General features: G+C 43.5%; 1 long non-coding RNA gene across 1 annotated transcript; it reads right to left on the bottom strand.

Annotated features, from left to right (window-relative positions):
* Positions 1-18,816: 18,816 nt before the first annotated feature.
* Positions 18,817-21,592, bottom strand: LOC308584885. Its single transcript, XR_014007045.1, has 3 exons — positions 21,537-21,592; positions 19,400-19,473; positions 18,817-18,880 (listed from the first exon to the last, which is right to left on the bottom strand). It is a non-coding gene; the product is annotated as an uncharacterized lncRNA (long non-coding RNA).
* Between the last annotated feature and the right edge of the window lie 636 nt (positions 21,593-22,228).

Below are 22,228 nucleotides of genomic sequence, written 5' to 3'. Positions count from 1 at the left end.
GGTTTCAAAGTCAGACCAATTCCTATATTTGGCAGATTATAGTTGTATCTAAAGGGTCTGGGGAGCTGTAACAACAGTGGAGTTGGCAGATACTGTAGGCAGAAGGTGGCGGGGCTATTTTTTCTATTACATGCACCCAAGAAGGCTAGGATTGTTGTTGTTGTTGTTTAGTCTTTTAGTCGTATCCGACTCTTCATGACCTCATGGACCAGCGCACGCCAGGCACTCCTGTCTTCCACTGCTTCCTGCAGCTTGGTCAAACTCATGTTGGTAGCTTCAATAACACTGTCCAACCATCTTGTCCTCTGTCGTCCCCTTCTCCTTGTGCCCTCCATCTTTCCCAACATCAGGGTCTTTTCCAGGGAGTCTTCTCTTCTCATGAGGTGGCTAAAGTATTGGAGCCTCAGCTTCACGATCTGTCCTTCCAGTGAGCATTCTGGGCTGATTTCCTTCAGAATGGATAGGTTTGATCTTCTTGCAGTCCATGGGACTTTCAAGAGTCTCCTCCAGCACCATAATTCCATAGCATCAATTCTTTGGCAATCAGCCTTCTTTATGGTCCAGCTCTCACTTCCATACATCACTACTGGGAAAACCATAGCTTTAACTATACAGACCTTTGTCAGCAAGGTGATGTCTCTACTTTTTAAGATGCTGTCTAGTTTTGTCATTGCTTTTCTCCCAAGAAGCATTAAAGGATTAAAAGAAGCTAATTACATTCCTGGTATTTTGGACAATTTTATAATATCCCTTCTCCCCACAATGAACGCAAATGAAAGAATGGGGAAAGTCCATTCTTGCTTCTCACCGCAGTTAAGCAGTATAAAAATAAAAATACTTAAAAGTGTTTAGGTTTATCCTGGACTAGTCTGGGTAAGAAGTGGGATTGATCCACACGTTCAAATCCCTGCTTCGCATGTGGCCCACCAGTTGGCTTTGATTGTTCAGTATTTGAATCTTGGGACATTTTTCCAAATTTCAGCAATTTTGCAATGATCGGAATCACTGACCAGTGGTGGTTGTTACAATTCAGAGTGCTCACGAAAGGTTCTAGCCAATCCAGGTTAAGTAAATGTGTGTGTGTGCAGTGGCGTAGCGTGGGGGGTGCAGGGGGGGCCGGCCGCACCGGGCGCAACATCTGGGGTTAGGGCAAATCCACGGGTTAGGGGGCGCAAATCCACGGGTTAGGGGGCGCAAATTACTTGCCTTGCCCCGGGTGCTGACAACCCACGCTACGCCACTGTGTGTGTGTAGATGCCCACAAATGCATGTATGCACAGCTGACTACTGTGATTCAGGTGAATGGGTTCTAAGATAATTTCTGAGTTATCTGGAGGCAATATGATTGCAATAGTTGTTCCTCCATCTTGCCTGGGTAATAACAAGAGGCAGCCCATGGCTTTTACTTGAATGGCGATGACAGCTGGCAAGTTCTCTTTGTTTATGTGTCCACACTCAAATGAGCGCATGCAGTTATGAAATAGTGCCATTGGTCCATCATGGTTCACATTTTAATGCAAACCTAATTCATACTTTCTGAAACAATGTATGAAGCAAAACATGTGATTGGCCGTTTTGGCTTCCTAAATATAAATTGCTAGTTCAGCATCCCTGAGCAGGAACCTGACAGGGGGCATTCACCTTTTGGCCCCCATTGTGCTCCTGGTCTACCCATTCCCTTATGTAGGTGCAATTTTCATAAGGAAAAGGCACCCATGGGAGCAAATGGGAGTGTTCCTCCCCCCCCCCCCCCGGCCACACACAAATAGGCATAGTGAGGGGGGTGGGGTGCAATCTGGACTGGGACTGCAGCAGGGTACTCAGGATTAAACCTCACCTAGCATCCACACCAGGATCCCAGCCTGGGTCAGCCCAACTGCACCTGCAATATTTTTCTGAAAAGCCAGTTATACAATTGCTAATTGTATGATTTATGCCTCGTACTAGAGGCCTTCTATAAGCAAATCATATGCCCCATCAATGAACTGTGGCCTTGCATTCCTGCACCACCTAACTTGGCTGAAACAAGGTCAAGAAAGTGGTCTGGCTAACATTTGAATTGTCCCTGAGAACTGAGACCTGTGTGCTTCTGGGATCTATCTTCTCCTTACTCTTGGAGTATCTAATCCACTGCTGACAAAGAGAACATGCTTGGAGTTTTTCCGACATAGCTTTATATATCGTGTACAATTAAGTGCCCTATGAGGTCCTGTTAATACTAAAAAGTTTGTCAAGCAATGAGACCCTCTGGACCATACATAGTATTTTGTTTCTGAATATTTATGAGCACATAAAACTAAACTAAAATAAAAAGATTCCATCTAATTCATGTTGCACTCTTCCCACTAGTTCTCAATTAGGTAAAATGATATCTAGGCCAGATTGTGTGGAATGCTTTCAAGATCTGAGATTTAAGGCAAACGGTTCATACAGAAAAGAAATGAAGAAAGGTACATTTTATCTTAAGGTAAACATTTACTTAAATACAGAAGTAGGGTTGTAAACTGCAACTGTTTTTGGTGTTTAGCAGGACCATGAACCAAATCTCCTGGCATTCCAGAGTTTGACGCAAGTAAAATGAATAAGGAGGTCCACAGAACAAACCTGTTTAGGCTTTAATCCTGCGCACACTTATTTGGGAGTAAACCCCATTGGACCCAGAGGGCCTTATTTCTAAGTAAATAGGCAGAGGAGCAGGCTGCACATTTATTTTGCAGAGAGATAAAAAAGTTAAGCCAGAGAAATGCGTGACTGGTTAATAGGCACAGCTATTTTGTGATATTTTTTCACTCCACAAAAGTCGTAGCAACGGCAGCAGCCCAGACAGTTTCTTAAGGCTGTTCTTGCTCTTCTGTGCCCCTTATTTGATCATCTGCCAAGGTCCTTGAGCAGTGCCAAATCAAACAGCGCAGCATCTCTATAAGTTGGCTCTTGGGAGCTATGGAATTCAGCTGCTGGAGCGCAATGCAGGATGTAAAAGGTGCAATTATACTGGACTTCCTGAACTTTAGATTCAAAGTGTTTTACTTTTAATCTTATCTCACAAGTATCTGAAAGTGGGAACTCCTTAGATGCTTCATCTGATGTAGATCTTAAGCTAGGACATATGAAATACAGGGTTAACAAGGAAACAGAAAATGCTCTGTGGCATGACCAAGACTTGTGTGGGCTTTCATAGGCAACAGCCTCCTTCAACAGCTGCATCTTCCACGGATGAAACAGGCTGTTGCCAGTGAAAACAAATTCAACAAATGAAGCTGCAGAGAATGCCTGCACCAAAGTCTCGTCCCCACAACATTTACTTTCCTCCCATGGTGTCCCAGGACTAATCTTCATGCATTTCCCAAACATAAACACTTCCTTCTTTGATAACTGTAGCAGGGCTTGTATTTTAGTTTTCCATGCTCCAGAGATGCTGAGATGGCAATTCTGTATTTATTTTACTTGGGAGTGACTCCTATTGAACTCAATGGGGCTTATTTTTGAGCAGCTGTGTATAGGATTGCACTGCAAATTTGATTTGCAAAAAGATTTGAGGGGGTGGGAAAACAAAGTCTGACATATTTAAAATCCATTTGTTATTAATTAGCCCTTTCTTTCTTTCTTTCTTTCTTTCTTTCTTTCTTTCTTTCTTTCTTCCTTTCTTTCTGCACGTAATAGCTTGTATCCTAATTTCCCCCATGCAGAATTCTGAAAGAATTTTTTTACAATCCTGCTCTCCCCCTGCCATCCCAAAACTTTCAATCGCTTTTTGAAGCAGAGCAGAGAGAGGGTCTGATGGGTAGACTAAGACTGGTGCACTGTGTGGCCATGATTCTCAATCAGATGCTTTTTCATTTGTTCTCTCACAATCTCTTTGTAGAGGAGGGTACAATTATTCCTCTTTTGCTGTTGGAGAGCTGCTGCTAAGTGATAGCAACTTGCTAAGGTCCCTCCAACTTGAGCAGGATGACAGGCTTATATTGAATCTTTCTAAGTAAAGCTGAGTGCTTTGACCAGTGAGTGAATACTTTGCTTCACTTGGAAGCGGGATGGTCTAGGATTGAATCCAATTAGTGCCCTTGTGTTCACAGAAGGCCTTCTAGTGGTCACTTCTCTTAGTGGAAGAGAAGGGCGGAGGTGGTGTTTGTGAATTCTCCCTCCTGTCCCCTCCTACCTCATTCTGGAGGGTCTGTCAACACTCTGGAGCCAAGGGGACCACAGGAAGGCAGGCGAATGGGCACAAATCCCTTGCCCTACTCTTCCATTAGTGGGGGCATCCACTCAATCAAAAGCCCTTCCATGTGCCAAGGGACCATGGGACTGCACCCCCAGAGTTATCCTTTTCTTTCTATGCAATCCTCTTTTTCCCTATGTAATCCAAAGCTTTACTGTGTGTACAGCCTCTATTCAAGGAGCTTTGTCGTTGAACTCACCACCCCTAGAAGAACTATATAATAGAAAAGCAAGCTTCTAATGGAGCTTACTTCCTCTTTTTCTACCACAGTAGTGTTCAGGCTCACCTCTTCTACAGTAGATCAATACTGAACTTGTTTGCATTTACAGGGCTACCTCTACAATTGGTTTAGGTGCTTGGATGTATACAGAGGTCAGTTCAGCTGGAATTGCTTGAAGAGAAACTAAATCTTTTTACCTATTTGTGTTGGAGTTGGGGAAAAAGTTCAACAATACATAACAAATTTTACTTTGCTTTTCAGATAACTCCCCCCCCCCCTTTTCCAAAGCATAGCTTAGCTACCCTTTGGTTAATTTGTAATTCCTTTGCAGATGTCAACTTCAATTTTATTTTCAGATCAGAAAGCCACATCCTTTTCTCTCTGCAACCTTTATATTGTCTGTATGTGTGTGTGTTTTGTCTGTATTGTCTGTGTTACTATACTATTTATAATAAATAGGTTCGTATGTATACCTATCATTTTCACAAATGAGTCAAATTTTATATGCTTCTATTTGAGAGTAGGTTCACTGCAAAATATGCCACATGAATATGTTCATATTTTTCAATAGCATGGCTTTCTCCTAGTACACTGAATTTTCTGGCATTGGTAGCTGTACAAGAACCAATACCTTCTTATTTCCAGTATCTAAAATGAAAGCAGAGAGTCAACTGTCCTTAAATATAAATATATAAATTAAGGTTCTAGTACATAAAATGACTAGAAACAACTAGGATATATGTGTATAACAAATGCTACCAGCGATGACCATCCATTTTCATTTGGTGCTGCTCCTTTTTAAGAATGTTTACTACACAGGTCTTGAGTAGCAGAGTTCTTGTACAAGTCTTCCATCCTATTATTATTTTTTATACTCCCAATGTGCTGATATTACTTTGTCTGAGGTGATCCCCTCTATGCATTGTATGGAGATCTTGCGATCACAAGGTTGCATTCAACATAGTGCTAAGTGGGACTTTGTGTGAATGGAATGGCTTCTGCTTGTCGAAATCTGACTTCCCAACCCACCCCCTAAATCTGTTATGGGGTTTTCCCCAACCCTCCAGAGCAGTTTTGGGGGTGGTAGGGAGAAGGTGGGGGAGGAGAGGGGAGAATGTCTTGTTGCACTATAGGAAGTCATTCTGCTCAATTATTTATTTTGTAGAATACTGCCCACAGCTTCACTGAACTTGGTTACTGAAAATTGGACCTGCCTTCAGCATGTGCCAGTTGGTGGAAATAAACATAAGTGAGAACATCCTGATAATGTGGGCTTGGGAGAGCACATCTTTTCTTTTCTTTTTCTTTTTTTGAGACTCTGTCCTGCCACGTAATGCCCAAAATCTTCCTGACGCAGCGCATGTGGAAGACATTGAGGCATTGCTCATGGCAGGTGTAAGTTGCCCATGACCCACAGCAAGCCTGGTAGATCTTCAACCTGGTATTGCTCATTAGCATCACATTCTCCCAAACACTTTTGGAGAGGCAAGCCATTGCTGTAGTTATCTTGCCAATACGGTTGTGCAGCTGAGCATCAATGTAGAATTTGCTGGTTATGGTGGAGCCCAGGTAGACAAAATAATCTACCACCTCCAGCATGAGGTCACCAGTGGTGATGTAATGTTTGAATATGTAACACTGTGTATTTTTGTAACATTTGTTGTTTTAGTTTTCTGTACATCGCTTATAGATAGTTTCATATATTAAGTGGTATAGAAATGGTCTAAATAAATGAAATAAGGAAAAAAATGGGGGATATCTTGTGGGTGCTGTAAAAAAACTTACAGCCCCAATTCCAAATAAACTCCCGTCTAAAAGCACCCAAAGTCTGTCAACATGTTTTATAAGCTCCCTCCCTCCCTCTCTCTCCATTCATTCCAGTAGTCTCTCCATTATAAAGCCAACTGTGGGGTGTTTTTATACCAATGTTCACTGTAGTGCCATTGCACTTTTCCACCGTGGCTTATTGTATTTTATTCATGTAGGGCCCAAAGTGTGCAGTGTCTACTTGGATTAACTGGGAAGATAAACTATACATAAAATTGCTTCCCCATCAGTAGTCTTCAGCCTCTTCAGGAGTGACATGCATAAACTACTTAACAGCCCTGGGCAATATCATATGATAGCTCAGGAAGAAAACAGAAGTGAAAGCCACTTGAAATCATTCGATATTTCAGAGAATGAGAAGTAAAGCCTTGCTCCAGCAAGGAACTTAAACAAATGTCTTACTTCAAACATGCTGAGAGACCTCAACAGAATAAGGTTGCAAGCTTCCATTGTCCAGTAGCTATGGAGCATTGTGGATTTTAATGTGCCACCCTATCAAAAAAGCCAATGCAATTCAGGGCTGCATCAATAGGAGTATAGCATCTAGATCAAGGGAAGTAATAGTGCCACTGTATTCTGCTCTGGTCAGACCTCACCTGGAGTAATGTGTCCAGTTCTGGGCACCACAGTTCAAGAAGGACACTGACAAACTGGAACGTGTCCAGAGGAGGGCAACCAAAATGGTCAAAGGCCTGGAAACGATGCCTTATGAGGAACGGCTAAGGGAGCTGGGCATGTTTAGCCTGGAGAAGAGGAAGTTAAGGGGTGATATGATAGCCATGTTCAAATATATAAAAGGATGTCATATAGAGGAGGGAGAAAGGTTGTTTTCTGCTGCTCCAGAGAAGCGGACACGGAGCAATGGATCCAAACTACAAGAAAGAAGATTCCACCTAAACATTAGGAAGAACTTCCTGACAGTAAGAGCTGTTTGACAGTGGAATTTGCTGCCAAGGAGTGTGGTGGAGTCTCCTACTTTGGAGGTCTTTAAGCAGAGGCTTGACAACCATATGTCAGGAGTGCTCTGATGGTGTTTCCTGCTTGGCAGGGGGTTGGACTCGATGGCCCTTGTGGTCTCTTCCAACTCTATGATTCTATGATTCTATGAAATGTGTTCGGCTCCTAGCTACTCTCTACTCCCCCATCCCCTATTAAATGGCTGGCTGGATGCAGCTTAAGAGTTCTCAGCAAATGGAAGCGTTGAACTCTAATCAAATTGGGGAATGAACTAATATATCAACTTAGGAAATAGTCAACTCAATAGTCAGCTCAACAACTTTGGCCAGCCCCCATGCATGTTCATTTCATCAAATCTGGCCCTCTTTGGAAAAAGTTTGGACACCCCTGGCTTAGAGCCTCTAAAGGTCTTAATCTGGCCCCACTTACATGACTCCTGGTTTTTGCAGGAGTTGCTGTAGCATAGGAGCCAAGAGACTGAGTTGAAAATCAAAGAAGTCCCAGTTTGAATCTCCCCATTGTGGTCAACTCGGTAGGTAGCCTTAGGCAAGCCACTCTCTTTCAGCCTCAGTCCCTGCTCTCCCACATCTGTGATATGGAGGATAATAATGCTGGCATATCTTAGAATAGCAAACTCCTGGCTTGTGGGCCAGGTCTATCCTCCCAAGCATTTTCATTTGACCCTCTCCAGAACCCACATATTTTGTTAGTGGCCTCTGCAGCCGTGGCAGGGAAAAACACATTGTGCATTGTCCATAATCAACATTCTTCCACCAGCTTCTGCTACTAGGACATTCAGCAGTCGTCACTGGTTCTCAGGCACTATTGGAAGCAGAACTTCACTTCTGATAATCCCTGAGCACCGTTGATGATCACTAGAGCAGTGTTTCCCAAACGTTTTTGGGCAACGGCACACCTGTGTACTAAAAAAAAATCTCGCGGCACACCACCATTAAAGCCCCGCCCCGTGACGTCAGCGCGCAGCGTCACGCCGGGAGGGACGCACAAAAGTGAACGTTTTTTCCCTCGGCAGCTCCTCTCAGCTGCGCTCAATCCGCCTCCGCGCAGGCTGAGGGAGGGAGGGAGGGAGGGGCGCGTGTGACCCGTCTCTGCTGGGAGACCAAACCCAGCGAGACAGAGTCGCGCGGAGGCGCCCAGGCAGCGCTGCCGGCTGCGAGGAGGAGCGCCAGGCAGCAGCAGGAGGCGCGGCCTCTCCTCGCCGCCCCCGCCCCGCCTCTCGCCGCCCGACTCGCCCGCCTCCCTCCAGGCATCTCGCGGCACACCAGCCGGTGTCTCACGGCACACTCGTGTGCCGGGGAACACCGGTTGGGAAACACTGCACTAGAGGAGGGAAGCCAGAGGACGAGTGCTAGTAGCCAGGCATCCTGCCATCTTACCTTCATTGTCCCAGGATCTTTCCTTACAGTGAGCACCCTGTTCTGCTCAGCTGCCCTGGGCTTCATCAGACTGCAGCTAGGGCGACCTCAGCACCACAGTGGAGAGGGAAAAAGTGTTGCCCCATTTCAAAGGGGCAAAGTGAGTGCTTCTCTGTTGTTTACATACACTTGCTGGTATTCACCACTTTTGTTGTTGTTAATGGCTAGATAGGAAGTCCCTGGAGGGCGAGACAAGGGAGTTCTGGCACAAACTGCATTGCTAATCGAGTACCCTTTTATTTTTCTATTCTCTAACAGGAAGGAAGGGAGAGACCCAGACAGAAAGATAAGAGAGAGGCAGATAATGAGGTACGGGAGAGATGGAATGATAGAGGCAAGCAGTGAATACAGAAGGGGAGGTGACTGCTGTAGCTGACCTTTGGAAAATGTGGGGGGGAAGTCTTTGGGGGGAAAGGTAAGACGTTTAATTCAGCCCATTTAATTCAGCACCCTTTTAAAAAAACCGCTTCAGAAAGGCAGATAGAAAATTGTCGCTTCAGAAAGGCAGATAGAAGTTGTGCGTGGAGGGGGGTTTTCTCATCTACTGATCTGTGTGTGCAGGGCTAGGCAGTCACTTTATGGTCATGCCACACTCAATTTTTGTGGTGTTTGGCCCTCTGATGCAGTTGTAACCTTTGGCAACCTTTCTGCCCCACCTTCACTGTGGGTGGTGGTGGTGGGAGTGGCTCTGCATGCAGGAAATAGGTGGACGTCCTTCATTTCGTGGTCATCAGCCAGGCTGGAAGATCAGTCATTTGGTGGGGGCACTATTCCCCATGTACATCTGCAAACCAGCAACTTCAAAAAACAAACAAACAACAACAACAACACCCCCCAAAAAATATGCACCTACATCAGTCTATGCTACCTTGAAAATGCCTGTCACAGGCAGCATTAGCAAATGCTAAGACATTGTGAAGAGTATTCAGCTAAGTTTTGTTCAGAGTAGACACGGGTAGCACTGTGGTCTAAACCACAGAGCCTAGGGCTTGCCGATTGGAAAGTTGGTGGTTCGAATCCCCGCGTCGGGGTGAGCTCCTGTTGCTCGGTCCCTGCTCCTGCCCACCTAGCAGTTTGAAAGCACGTCAGAGTGCAGGTAGATAAATAGGTACCGCTCCGGCGGGAAGGTAAACGGCGTTTCCGTGCGCTGCTCTGGTTCGCCAGAAGTGGCTTAGTCATGCTGCCCACATGACCCAGAAGCTGTACGCCGGCTCCCTTGGCCAGTAAAGCGAAATAAGCGCGCAACCCCAGAGTCGTCCGCAACTGGACCTAATGGTCAGGAGTATCTTTATCTTTAAGTTTTGTTCAGAGTAAACCCATTGAAATTAATGAACCTCAGTCATTTTCATTATTTTCAGTGCACTTACCTAAGTAAAACTTAGCTGAATACCATATCAAGATACAGTTTGTAAAAAGGCTAGATGGGGTTACCAATGCACTGCAAACAAAGTGTATGTGGTTCCTATACCACTGTATTGTAACTCCAAATCATAGGAGTAGAGGAATCTGCCCTTGGCCAGACCACTGGCCCCTCTGCCTCAACGTTTTCTCTTCTGACTGGCAGCAAATTCCCGGGGTGTCTTACAGAAGGTTTCCCCAGCCCTACCTGGAGACCCCTGGGATTGAACCTGGAACATTCTGCATTCAAAACATTTGCTTACGATCCCTGAACTACGCATGCAGAAGCATAAAAATTCCTTCCAGTAGCACCTTAAAGACCAAATAAGTTAGTTCTTGGTATGAGCTTTCGTGCATGCACACGAAAGCTCATACCAAGAACTAACTTAGTTGGTCTTTAAGGTGCTACTGGAAGGAATTTTTTTATTTTGACTATGGCAGACCAACACGGCTACCTATCTGTAAATGCAGAAGCATGTCTCTCAAGTGAAGAAAATCCAGAAATGTACAAAAAGAAATGTCTTCCTGGCTGTCTGTGGTAGTAGATAGAGGGAGAGACCAGTAGTTAAGAGAACCTTACTGGACACAAAGCCCTCTGGGCACATAATAGCTGTACGGGTGAGCGGATGATGCATAGAGCATGGGCTGCCCACATGATAAGATTACTTTAAATGTCACTCTCCTTGCATGTACTCTGTCCACAAGTATGAGCAATCCCACAGATTACTTATGGGGTCACAATTGTATAAACTGGCCCTCAGTGTCCAAGCATTAAATCTATGAAATAAACAGCAGAAGATGTATATAGTGTCCGTCTTCATTATCAGTTGATACTATTTGAATTTTGATGTGTAGGCTCTCATTTTGGCATATAGCCACATCCCCAAGGATAGTCCAACAATGCAGCAAGCTGTGTTAATTTATTACTTCACACACACTAACAGTACATAGCATCATAGTTAGGGATTAGTATGAATGAAATGCTATGCATAGTGAAGAAATGTGAAAGCCCAGAATAAAATTGGTAAAATTCAGGGGAAAACTGGTATTTCCTGTTCCCAAAAGCTGCTGCTGCTGCTGCTGCTGCTGCTGCTGCTGCTGTTGTTTTCATGGACTTTGAAGACGCTTGAACTCAGGACGAAAGGGAGAAATGTGCTAAGAGGAAGGCACGTTTGGCAAACCCTCACCATGATCAACTCCCACCTGGAAACCAATGTCCCCACTGAGGAAGGACATGTGGATCCAGAACTGGCCTCCACAGGCACTTATGGACTCACCGTTAAGAACGTGTTCATGGAAGACAATCTTACTCGGCTATGAGTGATCACCAAATAAGAAGATGAAGATGAAGACGAAGTTGTTTTCAGAAAAAAATGAACAAAGTTGGACTAGGACATGTAAATAGTATAGCGAATTGTTCTAAATCTACATCTATGCATATAAATTTGCATATGCAAACTTTATTCAAAATACTATCCACTGTTTCGTGATGGATTTCCTCTGCATTTGGGGTGAGGCACAAGTTAAGGTACAGGTTAAGCCTGCTTGTTTGAATACTCATGTTGTGCTATAGTTTGGTGCTTAGCTTCCATTTCCCTGTGAGTTTGTTCAAACTGATTATGATATTTGAGCAGGGCTAGCCAACAAGGCACCCTTCAGGTGTTGTGGATTACAACTTCCATCAGCTCCAGTCAGCATGGGCTTTGGTCAGGAATGCTGAGACATGTACTCTATGCATTGGCTACCCTGCATATAATGCCACGGTGTCATAAAATATCCATGCCTGATATCCATAAACTTGTATAATTCTTTTTAAGCAGGACTATAATCGTATGTTGTTTTCACACTCCGATTACATGCTCGGGCTGCTGGATACTTGGATAAGCCTAAGGTTCTTTATAAAAGAGAGGAAGAAGGGAAGTCACTATGTGGGTAACTGTGGCATTTAGACTAGAAACCTAGCTGGCACATTCCAGGTTACACAAGCTTTCAGGGGGCAAACATGCAATAATCTGAAAGAACTGGGTATCTCAATCTCCACTCCTATTCCAATTTCTCTGAACTCTTGACAGACAAATAAAAGAGAGGGAAGCATAGTGAGAAAAAAAATGGGTTTTAGGGTAGTTAATAGGTTTTATGCCATGCCCTCACAGACCAGTCTCATGTTTGGAGAGTCACTGTGGTGCTGCGGCTAGAGTTTTATGTTTGGATGTGGGAAACTTATGTAAGTAAACATTTCTGCTTAGGCCAAAACAAAATGTAGGAGATATGTGGTTTTGTTTTCCTAAAACCAGCACACAGGCCACAAATTGGATTGGGGCCGTGGCTCTTGTGAATGAAGGGTTTAGCCCTTTCTCTTGTGCCACGTGCAAATGGCCATATGAATTAGGCACATAGAGCCATATACAGGTACACATTTTGTACCTGTAGTTTCTTTTCTTTATTTTTACGAATGTATACTCAACATTTTCATAAAACTATAGCAAGGTGGAGTATAACATATAAGGCTAAAAATCAACAAAAGAGCCACAATAATATCCTTAAAGCATAATTAAAAACCTCTGTAAATACAAACAAATACTGACAGGTTGAAAGGCGGGGAAACCTGTCTAAACAAAAAGTTTTTCAAAAGGCATTGGAAGGGCGAAAAGAATGGGTCCTGCCAACTCTTTACTGGTAGGGAGTTTGAGAGGATGGGGTCTGCCGCATTAAAAACTTGGTCCCTGGCGAAAACCAAATCTCAGAGGCTTGGGGAACTGGTAGAAGTGTCTCATCAGAGGATCTCAGCCATTGAAGTGGAGCAAAAGGTAAGGTAAAGGAAACCTGGGTGGTTAAGTCCAATCAAAGGCGACTATGGGGTTGTGGCGCTCATCTCACTTTCAGGCTGAGGGAGATGGTGTTTGTCCACAGACAGCTTTCTGGGTCATGTGGCCAGCATGACTAAACCACTTCTGGTGCAATGGAACACCATAACGAAAACCAGAGCACATTGAAACACCGTTGACCTTCCCGCCGCAGTGGTACCTATTTATCTACTTGCACTGGTGTGCTTTCAAACTGCTAGATTGGCAGGAGCTGGGACAGAGCAATGAGAGCTCACCCTCTCATGGGCATTCGAACCGCCAATCTTCTGATCGGCAAGCCCAAGAAGCTCAGTGGTTTAGACTGCAGCGCCACCTGCATCCTTGGAGCATAAGGAATCAGATGGTCACTAAGGTACCTCAGGCCTAAGTTTTTTAGGGCTTTGTGGGATTAACACAAAGTTCCTTGAACTTGGGCTGATAGCAAAACAGCAACCAGTGCAGTTATCACTTTAACAGTTAACACCAGCTTTGTGACTGCATGCATGTTTTGCCCTGGGAAATGAGCATGCAGTAGAGTTAAGCCCCCTTCCCCCAGTACCATGGCCCTCATCCAAATTGCTCCCCCTCACAGCTGCTTTTAGGAGAATACAAAGATGGCAGGAGATCTGATCAAGGATTTTCTGTTTAATGTGCAATTTGGCTCTCAGCCACAAATTTAACTAGGTGATGCTGGGCAATTCACTAACTTGAAGCCTGGTCTGCATGATAGGGTTGTTATGAGTCTGGGGCTATGATCTCTTTGGAGGAAGGATGCTCCATAAAATAGAACTAATAATAATCTTTCAGGGCTTTGATGACAGTCACATCTGGCTCTCTTTTTCCCTGTTACAGTAAATGTAAACCCAGAGCTCGCTTTGCTCCCCCACCCACTCTTCCCAGTTGTCAAAGAAATCCTGGGTCTGAACTTCTGATTCTGATTTAGAGGTTGGCTCAAGCCATTGGCATACATAAATTTGAATGCAAACTTTGGTTCTGCAAACATTTTGGTTCTAATTACATTGAAGCTTGAAGGCAGATGGGAGTTGATGAAGTTTGCTCAGCAGCACAAGATTCTACTAGAAACATTTTCCACTACATACTCAAAATTATTAAATCCTAAAAGCACAAGAACTAGTAGGTCTTTCTTTAAGTGAAAATTGGATTTCTCAAGGGAACTGGATTTGTCATCCTCTCCAGGGCATTGAGCTGGGTGGAGCGATTGATACATTCCCACCCAGACCAGTTCCACATGGAAGTACAAATAACCCTCACTCTCTGCTCATTAAATGGGTCATCTGATGAGCAGGTAGGGGGAGCAATGATCATCCCCATTGTGAGGCTGGAAGAACCTTTCTGCCCATCCCAGCACAATGCTGGGAATCCAGTTCACATCATCCCCTCCTGGCTGGAGTGCTGTGGCACAAAGGCAAAGTGAGGTAGATGAAATGAAGCGTAAGAAGGGGGGCGGGGACTGATTTTCTTGTATATGTGTGTGTGATTGTCTTTCTGTCTGCCTGTGTGTGAGAGAGTGACAGCACTGGCATATCATATGTGATATGTGTGATGGGGGTGGTATCTCTAGTTATCTCAATGCAGCAAAGAACCCAGTGCAGTGCTTTTTGGAATTAGTGTATTGTTACACAACACTCCAATCTCCATAAGTGGTGTAAGATTCCAGGGGTTGAGGTACAGCAGAGACTGTTGTGTCTTTATGATACAGTCATACCTCTGCTTACGTATCCCTCTGGATGTGTAAACTTCAGGTTGTGAACGCGGCAAACTCAGAAGTGTATACTTCTAGGTTTCACCGCGCACGCATGTGCGGAAGTGCTCAATCTTGCCGTGTGCGCGCGCAGACTTTTTGGGATATGGTCGGGCCTCCGGAATGGATCCCATCCGTAACTGGAGGTACCACTGTGTAGGGTTTTATTTACATGTACCTTGGTTCTCAAATGCCTTGTGACTCAAAAGTTTTGGCTCCCGAACACTGCAAACCTGGAAGTAAGGGTTCCAGTTTGCGAATGTTTTTCGGAAGCCGAACTTCTGACGCAGCTTCCGCGTGAGTGCAGGAAGCTCCTGCAGCCAATCAGAAGCTGTGCCTTGGTTTTCGAATGTTTTCGGAAGTCAAATGGACTTCCAGAATGGATTCCATTCGACTTCTGAGGTACGACTGTATATACAACCTGCACCTAGATGGAGGGATTGCAGAGGGGATCTGGCTTCCCCTATAAGGGCAGCATTGGATTCAAAGGACAACAAAAAGGCACCCTCTGTGTCTCTTTGTTCCAGCCTATCATCTCTAGCTCACATGGAGTTCTGTTCTTCCATCTTTTCATTGCTAACTGACTCCAAGGACCTTCCTTCAGCCTATGTCATTCAAAGCTGCAACCCTAAACCTGGCCTCTGAATCTCCCCACTCACACCCAGCAAAGAAAGGACACCACAGCCCCTTGCCTAGCAGTCTTGCCCTCTGATGGTTTTTGTGATGGGCCATCACCGCACCTGCAAGGTGGCTTGGCTCCTTAGCATAGCTAAATCCAGGGGGCTTTGGTGTTTGGCAAAGTTTAATCAAACCTTGATTCATTTTAATTTTTACTAAACCCAGGAATTATGGAGAGCCTGCACCTACCCCAATTCATAATAGTATGTAACTACAAATGCAGCAAAAGACCCCAATGCAAAGCTTTTTAAAATGAGTGCATGCCAATCAAATAAGTCATTATTAGTGCTTCTTGAAATAAGGCTTCATATACACATGACATTTTATTTTAGAATCAATGGAGAAGAGTACTTGTTTTTTCAGTGCACACACACCATCTGGATCTATTGCATTTTTATTTATTTTTTGCCCCTGAAAATCATTAATTGATAAACTGGTTTCATTCTGAAAAGAAAAGCTCTTTGAATGAAGAGGGATTCTGCAGTGTGTCCATTTGAAAATAGATGTAGGCAGGGCCCCAGCAATTTTGTGTATGTGTATCCACACCTGCCCAATGACATTGTAGGTAGGTGTATATGAAAATGGCAATCACGGATAGCTCAGTCAGTAGAGCATGGGACTCTGGATTTCAGGGTCATGGGTTTAAGCCCCACATTGGGCAAAAAAAAAAAAATCCACATTGCAGGGCGTTGGACTAGATCACCCTCATGGTCTCTTCCAACTCTATGATTCTATTATACTCCTTTATTCATTCAGCTGGGCCATGTGCATGGAGGAAAAAGCATGGATAACCGAATCAAGGAAGGGGCTTTGAAACACATATCAAGTAACCACATCCACTTTTGTGGAATCAATAATCAATGTGGACTGAAAGCAGTATGCTGACAATGAGCATGAACAATTCTAGATGGAGAAGAACTACATTTCTGTTGCACAGCCAGGTTATTGTGAATGCAGCCTGTGTCAATTAGTTCAGTGAATTAAAAATACTATCTACACTAATAAAGAATAATTTCATTATTAGCACTGTTTTAAATTAGTGCAGGTTCATCAAGTCATTTTCAATACTGTAAAAATAAAAATGAAAATCGGTTCATTAGGCTCTGAATTTGCCTGCTTCTTCACTTTGGCCCCATCCACTTTTATGATGAACTCTCCCCACACCCAAAGGGTTGCAACAAGGCAGTGTGGCCTTTGTGCCCTGGGCTCCTTTGAGAGGAAGGGCAGGATATAAATTGAAATCATCATCACCATCTCATCACAACAATAACCACTACCAATGGCCCTCGTGAAAGGAACATAATGGGACTAACTTTAACATGTATTTATTAATACATGAAATATTAGTGAAACAACTGCAGTGATGTTGATATTGCCAAGTAGAATAACTGCCATACAAGAAATGAAAATAATTTCCTAACCCAGTGGAACAAGTTTGTCTTTCTTTCTTTCTTCCTTCCTTCAGCAAAGTAAAGCAGCTCTTGGAAGATGATAGTGTGTGATAGCCTTGAAGCTAACACTGGCTGCTCATGTGAATTTCAGCTCATTCTCAAAAACTGCAACTCACAGTCGATAAAGAGAAGTTTTTGCAGAGAAGAAAGTCAATAGAAACAGTTTCCATCTGTGACCCTTTCTCACAGGCTCTGCAGGTGTTGTTACCTCTTCCTCAATCAAACTCGGGTTAGCAGAACCACTACCAACAGCAAGATAGCGCTGCTGAAGAATAGTGGGGTCAGCTAGTAACCTCAGAAAACCTGTCACTATGCTGAAAAATGCCTGCGGTAGCCCTGACAGCCACACCAAAGCAACACTTTTTTGAAGGAGAGATAAAAGGAACTTAACAGCGAGGCTCCTGCATAGCAATGCAAGCAACCTTGGTCCAGTACAACACAGTGTATTTCAGGAATGTCTGCTGCTGCTGCTGCTGCAGCAGCACCAGCAGAATCTTGACTGTATCTGGTAGAAAAATAATAACCATATGTTCCCTGAGCAGACAAGGTATCAGTGCTTTTATAGCAACAATCATATTACGGCAGGTCTGTAACCAGGTGGAAGGTGCAGGGCTTCAGGGACCTGCCAACTTCAGCAGCACGTCAAACCTCTTTTTCTGGATGTTTAGCTTTTATTTTTATTAAAGTAAGTTTCTAGTCCCTTTCTCAAAATTAAAAAGAAGAAAAACATGCAGGGAATATTCTGCCAGATTGCTCATTAAAAAGTAAACCAGTTCCCACCTGGCAGCATTCTGGCCAACGGAAGCCAAGGCTCTCTAGGATGATTAACAAACACTTGGACTCCTAGCACATATATTTTTTAAAAATGTAATGTTTTATTTTATTAAAGTTATTAATTTAAACATGCTGGACTTCTAGAATTTAGGTTTAAGTAGGCTTATGCTGTTTCGTGTTGATTTACGATGTCTCCCTCCACTACCCGTAGTTTCCACCACCAAATATTTATGGCTGAGAGCCTGTACTAGGCTGGAGGTGGGGAAAAGTAATAGCTTTGCATGCTCCATGTATTGAAAGTACTGGCTAGCTAGCAGCTAGTTGGTTCAGATGTAGCAGAAAACCATGGTTTCCCACTATTTGAATGACCTCCAGTGGGCCTTGGCCACACAGGCTGTTCCTTCCTCCTTTTGCAGGAGTGTGCAGAGTTTTTAAGCATCTGCTTCCAATTCTGGGGGAGGGGGGGAGCCACTGTTCCTTGAAATATTCAGATGTGGGGATCAATAGTTTACATGCCAGGATCTGAAATGGCATTTTGATCCTGGCTTGTTCACATGAATTGTTGTTTAGACAAACCACAGCTTCCCAAATCTGGACACCACAGGGATCTGCAGTTTATTTAAAATCAAGAAAAAGCAACAAAAGAGGATATGAGTGCACAAGTCGAGTCACACCACAGCTCATTCATGTACAGTGGTACCTCGGGTTAAGAACTTAATTCGTTCTGGTGGTCCATTCTTAACCTGAAACTGTTCTTAACCTGAGGTACCACTTAAGCTAATGGGACCTCCCGCTGCCGCCGCGCCGCCACCATGCGATTTCTGTTCTCATCCTGAAGCAAAGTTCTTAACCTGAGGTACTATTTCTGGGTTAGCGGAGTCTGTAACCTGAAGCGTATGTAACCCAAGGTGAGTGAGAAGAGAAACTATGGGCAGGATTCAGCTAAGTTGTGTGTGTGGAACAGGGTCCAGTTGTACAATGGGACTTCCTCCCCTCTCCTCACTCAGCACCTGTTGTGCCCCCTAAATCTGCTCTGAAGGGTTGAGAGAACCCCCCAGAACATGGAGAGGAGAGGAGAGGAGTGCCATTGCAAACGCGATCCTCATTCACATGTGCATATGCCACTTCCTCCAAGTGGTTCTCTGATACACTAAACTGCTCAGTCCATGGAAATCCTGTGGAAGAATAAAGTGATAACTTTCTTAAAGGAAATCTGAGCATGCTTGCCTCAGCACCAAACAACCCATTCCGTTACTCCTGGCTTTGTACCTTAATGTGTTTGTACCATATTACTGCTGCAATGTAGTGGTGGAGTCACCTGTTGGAGAGAGATGCTGCCAGTTGGTGTAGAGCAATAATATTCAACAGGTGGTGTGGGACTCAATATTGGGTTGCAGTCTGACATAAGATGGATCATGACAGGAGCATTGCCATAGTAAAACATACATAGTAAAAACAAACAAACCCAAATGCAGGTTTGAGTTAAAAGTGGGTCCAACCAGTGTAGAGAGTGTGCAGCTACATGCGTACATGGCTAGAATATAACACAGTCTCATGTTTATACCTATTGTTGTGTGATAATTAGTTAAGCTGTTTATTGTAACCCAAAACTACCTAAGAATGAAGAGAAAGATGCAAATAACCGATATGGTTTTTTACTTCAAGGGTGGTGGTGGTGGTTGTTATGCAAAATGGGTGACTGGAAAATATAAACACAAAACTTGCAGCAGAACTTGCTAGCAAAACAATCAGAATTGGATATTGCCTTCAAAGCAAATCAAACACAGCTGGAGTGTTTACCAACATATCTGCACAAGATCTCTTAAAAATAAGGTACCTATCTGCCAGAAGATCGTTCTTTATTTTCCTTTCTTTGAAATTGTCATGAAGCTTTGACTCCAGATAAGAAAACTATAATGAAATAAAGGAAACATTGTTTAGCTGTCAAAATGAATTTGATGTGTGACATGTATGGGAAGAGGGGAAAACAACGCAAGATTGGATAGTGGGTTCCTGAAATTTATGTGAAAAGAGAGTGGGGGAATCAAAGATAGCCCTTGACGTTTGATAGAAACAACTATTTCATTTGTTTGCATCCTTCGTTCTTACATGAAAGGCAAAGGAGGTTTGTGGATATCGATTAAAACCATGCAAATAGTACTCAATAGCATTTGACATTTTCGTTAACTTTGATTTTAAGCTTCGTCATATTTCACTGGCAGAAATGTTCACAGAATTATACACAGACAATAAATTAATGCACAGAGAAGAAATGCTTTGATTTCCCTTCTCCATGGAGGTCATGTGCATGAATAAAAGTTAGCACAACCAGTGTTATAATTCTTGCAAGGAGTGTTATATGCATGCAGTTTAGTTATATAAAAGCGGAAGTGTCAGGTTGCGAGGCTGGAGCTCAGGCCGGGCCAAACCAAGGCACAGTGCCAGGACTTAGAGGAGGTGCTTGACAGAACCAATTTCTCCCAGCCATTGCATTTTTGCCATATGAGCTGCCTTAGGACTTCAAGACAAGCAAAAGGAAGTACTTTTTCACACAAGACATAATAAATCTATTGCATTTGGTTCCATGAGATAGAGGGTTGATCACTAGCTAGGGAATTAGAGAAATTCATGGAGGACAGGTCTATCAGCAGCAACTAGTCATGAGGGTTATATAAAACCTCCGCACTCAGAGGCAGCACGACAATGAATACCATTTGCTGGGTTGCAGAGAGAGCTATTGCCTTGATGCCCTGCTTGTGAGCTTCCCAAAGGTATCCAACTGCTGCTGTGGCAAACAAGAAGCAAACAATATATGAATATTTCGTTTGATTCAGCTGGGCTCTTACATTCAGTACTGTACTAGAGTACCACTGTACTTATACCTGCTGGGCTGGAATCAGATTTAGTCAGGCTTAGAGTAGGCACATTGAAATAAATGGGACTTAAATTAGATGACTGGCTTAAGTCCCATTGATTTCAATGGCTCTAGTCTAAAGCACAGCCAAATATAAATCCAACCTATTCACTTCTACACACTTAACTCTCTGGACTGTGACTACAATGCCAAGCCAGTTAGAGAAGAAAGTTAAAATCACTGCAATAGCTGTGCTATTTCCAGGAAAAATAAAAATAGGCGCACATTTATTAAAGGGAAAAAAAACTTTATGAAGAAATCTTAACACACACACCCCTTTTAATCCCAAACGTAGGATGCTTTTGAGCTTCAGCATTTATACTTTTTCTAAAACAAATAAGGCAACTTGTGTTTCAAACAGATCCTTGGTGATTTAAATAAGGTGGCCTTTGCTGTATTCGCCAGCTTTCAAAAAAATGTTTGGGCAGTCTGAAGATAAAATCACTGCTCTTTATGGCACACTAATAGAATGTGTAAGTAAATTTACAGCCTGTTCCTAGTCATATTAACATGGAGACAGGTCCCCTTCCCCCCTGTGATTTCAGTGGAGCTTACTCCCAGGTAACTGTGCAGAGGATTGCAGCTTGTGTATAGTCAGAGTGAGCCTCCTCATTTGACTCCTCTCAAGCTTCCACATGTTGCTTCTTCAGGCACAGGATCCAAAATCACAACTCATTTTGACTTGGTGGAGAGCCTTTTCCTTGGCCGCTATTTTGAGAAAGCCATTGTCCCCTGTAATTTGTCCTTATGTGTATTTTGGAAAGGAAACCCTGTCAATAATTTAATTAGAATGTGAGGGGAGAGAGAGAAAAAAATGTATTCAGAGGTAGCCAGACCCTAAGAATAAGAAGGAAGGAGAAGAGAGGGAGAAAGGCTGTGTAAAAAGGTTAAAATGCAGACCTGCATTGTTTGCAAAAAGCCTGCTGTTTCCTTTATGTCTAACTGATCTGTGCCAGAAGCCCTCTTGAATTTCTACAAGAATAGAGCTTCAGATCATCTGCATTCAGTGCCAGAGTCACGGCCCTGGAACCGATAATTGCCTCTGACAGGATTTAATTACCTTCTCCAGGACCTTTTCTCTGTTTGATTGGAGACCACCCCCTGCCTCCGATCAAATCAGACAGTAATAACACACTGAAGCACAGCAGCCAATCACGAGTCAAGTCTGAACAGTGACCTTGCTGAGTAGAAGCTGATTGGCGGTGTCAGCCTTGTCAACTGTGTCAGTGAACCATCAGACAAGAAAGGGGGCGAGGGGGGGCAGGGGAGAAAGAGAGAGAGAGAGCGCACACGAGATAAGAGAACAGCATTAATGCTAATGGAGTCTGTCAGCATGCGTGGCTCGAGGTTGCATTTCAAGTGTGGCGATGCACAGGAACAAAAATGATGGCAAATCTCATGCAAACCTGGAATGATCACACACACACACACACACACACACAATGGAAACATATCAGAGAATTAATGTACCTGGAGCATAGCTAAAATAAAAAGATCCATGTGCCTGATAGAAGAGAATCATATTCCCAGCATCTCTTCCTGTGAAATGCCTTGAGTGAATTTCTGCGTTTTAAACCATCACCGTTTTATGAGGGAACTATGAAAAAAAAAAGAATCATACTTGATGGGCACTTCCAAGGGCCTGCATTTTTAATACTAACGTGACATGTGCCAAGAGTGTATTAACTATGGTTATTTTAATGCAAGGTCTACAGTTGCGGAGGCTTTTAAGCCAAGAATTCTACATTCTTT

Source organism: Podarcis bocagei (genome assembly GCF_964188305.1).
Source record: "Podarcis bocagei genome assembly, chromosome: 1".
Lineage (NCBI taxonomy): Eukaryota > Metazoa > Chordata > Lepidosauria > Squamata > Lacertidae > Podarcis > Podarcis bocagei.
Note: the sequence above shows the minus strand (reverse complement) of the source record. Positions and strands in the feature narration are given on the sequence as shown.